Raw genomic sequence first — 6,191 nt, 5'->3', positions numbered from 1 at the left:
CGAGGTCAGTTCAAGGACAAATTAGGGACGGGCAAGAAATGCTGGTCTTACCATCAACACCCGTGTCCCGTGAAAGAAAAACATAGAAATGCTAGTGGGGGTATTGGTGATTGGACAACCTGAACTGGTTCTCATTAGGTGCTTCATGTTTTTAATCAGATTGCTGCTTAATCCACCAATATGCCTAGGAGAAAAGGGGCAAAAAAAAAATAGTAGCGTCAAAGTTATCAGGTTCGAAATGAAATTTCAAATTTGAAAAGCCAGGCTATATGTACCCGAATCAGTGCAGATGGAGGCCATTCTGCCCATCGTGGTTCTGCAAAAGAGCAATTCGTTTAGTCCCATTATCCTGCCTTCTCTCCGTAACCCTGCACCACCTACTTCTCCAGATAACCATCCAGTTCCTTTTTTTCAATGTGTCATGAAGCTATTAATTGATATAACATTATTGGAAAATGTTTTCTTTTAAAATAGGGGTTTAGTCTGTGGGTGTGTCTTATTTGGGTTATAGCCAGCTAGTCTGGGTTCTGTCATGTGTACTAGTTTTGAGATGGAAGAGAGATAGAGCGCATTGGCATTTTTTTTGAATAAAGCATTCTAGAAGTGGGGGTGAAAACTGACACCTCTCTACCAGATACCAAGAAGTAAGTTTATATTACCAATGAAATTGATACTATGAAAGGGGCTTTATTGTTAGAGGGGTTTAGTTCAGACGTTGGTGATACAATGATGACTTACATTCGATGAGCGGTGATAGGTATAACATCAGCAGTTGTGTGTCGAGCAGAAGCAATGTGAGATCAACAGTAGCTGTAAGCCTTCGACTGGCTCCACAGGAACCAAAGTGAAAAGAACCTCAGAAATTTTGTGAGGTGAAGATTGTCTTTGGGTTCCTATTGCCTAAACGGAGATTAGATTTTGGGAATTTGTCAAAATTTATGATAGTAATTTGTAGCCATATTCACATATATATTAATATAGTTTAATGTGAAACCTTAAGAACTGGTGGTCTGATTCTTGAATTTAAAGTCGCATCTCAAACACAACACTTAAAATATAGGTTATGACATATATAACAAATATCGGTTATTTTATGTGTACATTAAGAGTAAGAGGGTAACTAGGAAAAGAGTAGGGCCCATTAAGGACCATAGCGGTAATTTGTGTGTGGAGCTGGGAGACATCGGTAGGGTTCTAAATGAATACTTTGTGTCGGTGTTTACAAGCGAGAGGGACGACATGGGTATGGAAATCAGGCAGAAGGACGGTGATATAATTAAATAAATTAGCATAGAAAGGAAGGAGGTTCTAAATGGTCTGGCAGGCTTAAAAGTAGACAAATCTCCAGGCCTGAATGAAATGATTTCCAGGCTGCGGAGTGAGGAAGGGAGGAGATAGCAGGGGTTTTGGCAATAATTTTCAATACCTCTCTGGCCACAGGAGAGGTCAGAGGACTGGAGGACAGCCAATGTGGTACCGTTATTCAAGAAGGGAGGAAGGAATAAACCAGGGAACTACAGGCCAGTCAGTCTAACCTCAGTGGTGGGGAAACTATTGGAAGCAATTCTGAGGGACAGAATTAATCTACACTTGGAGAGACAGGGATTAATCAAGGACAGTCAGCATGGTTTTGTTAAGGGGAGGTTATGTCTGACCAATTTGATTGAGTTTTTCGAAGAGGTGACCAGGTGTGTCGATGAGGGCAATGCGTTTGACGTAGTCTACTTGGGCTTCAGCAAGGCTTTTGATAAGGTCCCACATGGGCGACTGACAATGAAGGTAAGAGCCCATGGGATCCAAGGCAATTTGGCAAATTGGGATCCAGAATTGGCTGAGTGACAGGAAGCAGAGGGTGATGGTCGAGGGGTGTTTTTGTGACTGGATTCCTGTATCCAGTCAGGTTCCACAGGGATTGTATTGGGTCTCTTGCTGTTTGTGGTTTATATTAACGATTTAGACTTGAATGTAGGGGGGTTGATCAGTAAGTTTGCGGATGACACGAAAATTGGTGGGGTGGTAAATAGTGAGGAGGATAGCCTTAGATTACAGGAGGATACAGACGGGCTGGTCAGTGGCAAATGGAATTTAATCCGGATAAGTGTGAGGTGATGCACTTGGGCAGGACAAACACGACACCGGAATATACGATGAATGGTAGGACCCTAGGAAGTACAGAGGATCAGAGGGCCCTTGGTGTGTATATCCACCCGTCCCTTAAGCTAGTGGGACAGGTAGATAAGATGGTTAAGAAGGCATATGGGATACTTGCCTTTATTAGCCGAGGCATAGAATATAAGAGCAGGGAGGTTATGCTGGAACTGTATAAAATGCTGGTTAGGCCACAGCTAGAGTATTGCGTGCAGTTCTGGAATCTGCATTATAGGAAGGATGTGATTGCACTAGACAGAGTGCAGAGGAGATTTACCAGGATGTTGCCTGGGCTGGAGAGTTTTAGTTATGAGGAGAGATTGGACAGGCTGGGGTTATTTTCCCTGGAGCAGAGGAGATTAAGGGGGGGGACATGATTGAGGTGTATAAAATTATGAGGGGCATAGATAGGGTAGACAGGAAGGAACTTTTTCCCTTGGTGGAGGGATCAATAACCAGGGGGCATAGATTTAAGGTAAGGAGCAGGAGGTTTAGAGGGGATGTGAGGAAGAATTCTTTCACCCAGAGGGTGGAGGGAATCTGGAACTCACTGCCTGAAAGGGTGGTGGAGGCAGAAACCCTGATAACATTTAAGAAGTATTTGGATGTGCTCTTGCCATGCCATGACATACAAGGCTATGGGCCTAGTGCTGGAAAATGGGATTAGAATTGTTAGGTACTTGTTTGACCGGTGCAGACTCGATGGGCCAAAGGGCCTTTTTCTGTGCTGTAGACCTCTATGACTCTATGACAGTTGTTTAAAGTTTCCCTCTGGAATTTTTAAGTAACTCAGCTATACCAGCTGCATCGGTCACAACTGCTTTGATCGAAACTGTGTCCACCACAGTATCAGGCCGTGCATTCCGAACCCTAACCACTTGCTGCATGATAAAAGGGTCTCTTTTTCCTCTTATAGTTTTTGCTCATTTTACTAATTGCTTGAAATGTCTACCTGCTCGTTCTCGACCCTTTCAAGAGTGGAAAGGGTTTCTCCCTATCTGTATTGTCCAGATTCCACAAGGTTTTGAACACCTCAATCAAATCGCCTCTCAGTCTTCTTTTCTCCAAGGAAAACAGTTTGGAAAAGATAGGACCATCTTCCTAACTGAAGGTACTCACCCCTCTCACATCCTTCTAAACGTTTGGTGACCTGAACTGGATGCACTGAGTGTATGACTGAGGCCAAACTAGTGTATCTTGCAAGTTCAGCATAATCACCTTGTGCTTGGGCACTATGCCACCATTAATAAAGACCAGATTCTTGTATGATTTACCTTCACTGACACGCACACATACCCATGTTCCTCCTGCACCTCCGTTAGTGGTGTACCCCCTATTGTATACTGTCTCCGTATATGTTCTATCAAATTGGATCATCTCAGTTCTGTGCATTGAACTTCATTTGCCACCTGTCCACCAACTTGTCTTATGTCCACGTGAAGCACTACAGTACCCTCTTCACAGTGCTTCCAAGCTTCGTATCATCCTCAATTTTTGATATTTTGCCCTGTACTCCAAGGTCAAGAGACCCAACACTCTAGGGGGAGCTTCACAACAAACTTCCCACCAGCCAACAAACACATCTCCTTGTGGCTACTGTTCCTTCTATTCCATGAAGCCATAAATTTGCTCACGTGTCTATTGTGCATATATGCACATCACATTAACAGCACAGCTCTATTTTTTTAATTCGTTCATGAGACCATTTATTGGTTACGGAGATTTACCAGGATGTTGCCTGGGCTGGACAATTTTAGTTATGAGGAGAGATTGGACAGACTGGGGTTATTTTCCCTGGAGCAGAGGAGATTGAGGGGGGACATGATTGAGGTGTATAAAATTATGAGGGGCATAGATAGGGAGGAACTTTTTCCCTTGGTGGAGGGATCAATAACCAGGGGGCATAGATTTAAGGTAAGGAGCAGAGGAGATGTGAGGGAGAATTTTTTTCACCCAGAGGGTTAACTCTAACCCGGACGACCATTTATTGGTTACGGAATTTTCCGAGGACATTTACGAGTCATTAAGTCAACAGCATCGTTGTGGGTCTGAAGTCACGTGTAGATCCGTGTGCTGGGATTCGAACCCGGGTCCAACAGAGCATTACACCGGGGGTCACTGCAAAGTCGATCCCACTATGCCATCGCCTCCCCCACCACATGTACGATGACATGGAGCCGCAAACTAACGTTCGCCATATATGTTTATCGGTTTCTTTGAAATCGTCTGCTATTGGTGGCCGTAAAACTACATTCTCCGCATTCCGTAACCAAAATTCTACATAGGATCGTTAAAAAAAATATATATATATATAATGTTTACCACACAGGAAGAGACCATCGTGGCTGCGCAGGTCGAAAAAAGAACGAGCCAACCAGCTTTAATTCCACTTTGTGGCATTGGGTCAGTAGCGCTGCGGGTTAAGGCACTTTGCTGTGCATATCCAGGCACCGTCACTGTGAACAAAAACAGAATTTACCTGGAAAAACTCGGCAGGTCTGGCAGCATCGGCGGAGAAGAAAAGAGTTGATGTTTCGAGTCCTCACGACCCTTCGACAGAACTGAAGTATAGTTAGGAGAGAGGTGAAATATAAGCTGGTATAAGGTGAGGGGTGGGGTGGGGGGAGAGAAGTTGAGGGTGTGGTGATTGTGGGGATAAGCAAGCAGTGATAGGAGCAGATAATCAAAAGATGTCACAGGCAAAAGGATCAAAGAGGTGTTGAAGGTAGTGATATTGTCTAAGTGCTAATTAAGAATGGATGGCAGGACACTCAAGGTACAGCTCTAGTGCCGAGATGTCAGCTGTGGCTCAGTTCATAGCACCCTCGCCTTTGAATCAGAGGGTTGTGGGTTCATGTCCCACTCCCGGAAACCAAGAACTGTGAATGTACTCAAAAGAGTTACATGCGATCTGTTGATAACTCGAAAGAGTTACAGCTGGGGTGGGGTGGAAAGACTGACAAGGTATTAGTTGTAGAATTAAAAATAATGGAAATAGGTGGGAAAAGAAGAATCTATATAAATTATTGAAAAAAAAAAGGGAGGGGGCAGCGAATTGAGCGTGTCTGGCTCTTCAGGCAATGAGTCCCAGACCTTCCCCCCTCCCCTATTAGCCCCTGGTTCTTATCGATTTTCATGAGCGTTGTTACATGACAAGATGATAGATCGATGCGTATCCTCATCGATGCCAAAAAGGGGAGAGCAGATTTTTGTTTTTGTTTTAAAAAAACTGCCTAAAGTTGGCACTGGAGGTGCCTGGACAGGTCATTAACGGGTTGTTACAGAAAGGCTTAGACGTCAAGGACGAGACTGCCTTAAATGTTGTGTTTATTCTGGAAACAGTGGCGGAGTGAGAACTTGCAGTTGTAAAGGGAAAACGCACGACCGAACTGAAATAAGATTTTGGAGGGGGGCGGGGGGGGATATTAATCGATAAGACACAACGATCGCAGCCAACAGTTAAAAAAAAAAACTGCACCATCCAAGTCCATATAGGGGCTGGAAATGAGGTGGTGCATTGATAAGAGAAAAGTGTTTACGCCTTTAATCGACCCCTATAAAGTTGTAGCTCTGGTGGAGAGGACGTGGGGTGGCTCTTAGAAGAGCCGTTTTGGGGTGGGTTTCTGATTTGGTCCTTTCTTCCATTGACTGTTGAGGGTTTCTACTTGGAGCTGGTGTACTTGGTCACCGCCTTGGTGCCCTCCGACACGGCGTGTTTGGCCAGTTCCCCGGGCAGCAGCAGGCGGACGGCGGTCTGGATCTCCCGGGAGCTGATGGTGCTGCCGCTTGTTGTAATGGGCCAGCCGGGAAGCCTCGCCCGGGATGCGCTCGAAGATGTCGTTGACGAACGAGTTCATGACGCTCATGGCCCGGGAGGAGATGCCGGTGTCCGGGTGGACCTGCTTCATCACCTTGTAGATGTAGATGGAGTAGCTCTCCTTCCGGGATCGCTTCCTCTTCTTCCCGCTCTTGGGAGGCGTCTTCTTGACGACTTTCTTGGCTCCCTTCTTGGGGGCTCCTGTTGCCTTTTTGTCGTCCACCAT

At 45.1% G+C, this 6,191-nt stretch overlaps 1 pseudogene; it reads right to left on the bottom strand.

Moving 5' to 3' along the window:
- Positions 1 to 5,807: 5,807 nt before the first annotated feature.
- Positions 5,808 to 6,191, bottom strand: LOC144678013 (histone H2B type 1-O-like; annotated as a pseudogene).

The sequence above is a fragment of the Cetorhinus maximus genome, unplaced genomic scaffold, assembly GCF_964194155.1.
Source record: "Cetorhinus maximus unplaced genomic scaffold, sCetMax3.hap1.1 HAP1_SCAFFOLD_3424, whole genome shotgun sequence".
NCBI lineage: Eukaryota > Metazoa > Chordata > Chondrichthyes > Lamniformes > Cetorhinidae > Cetorhinus > Cetorhinus maximus.
This window is presented reverse-complemented; position numbering and strand designations above follow the sequence as displayed.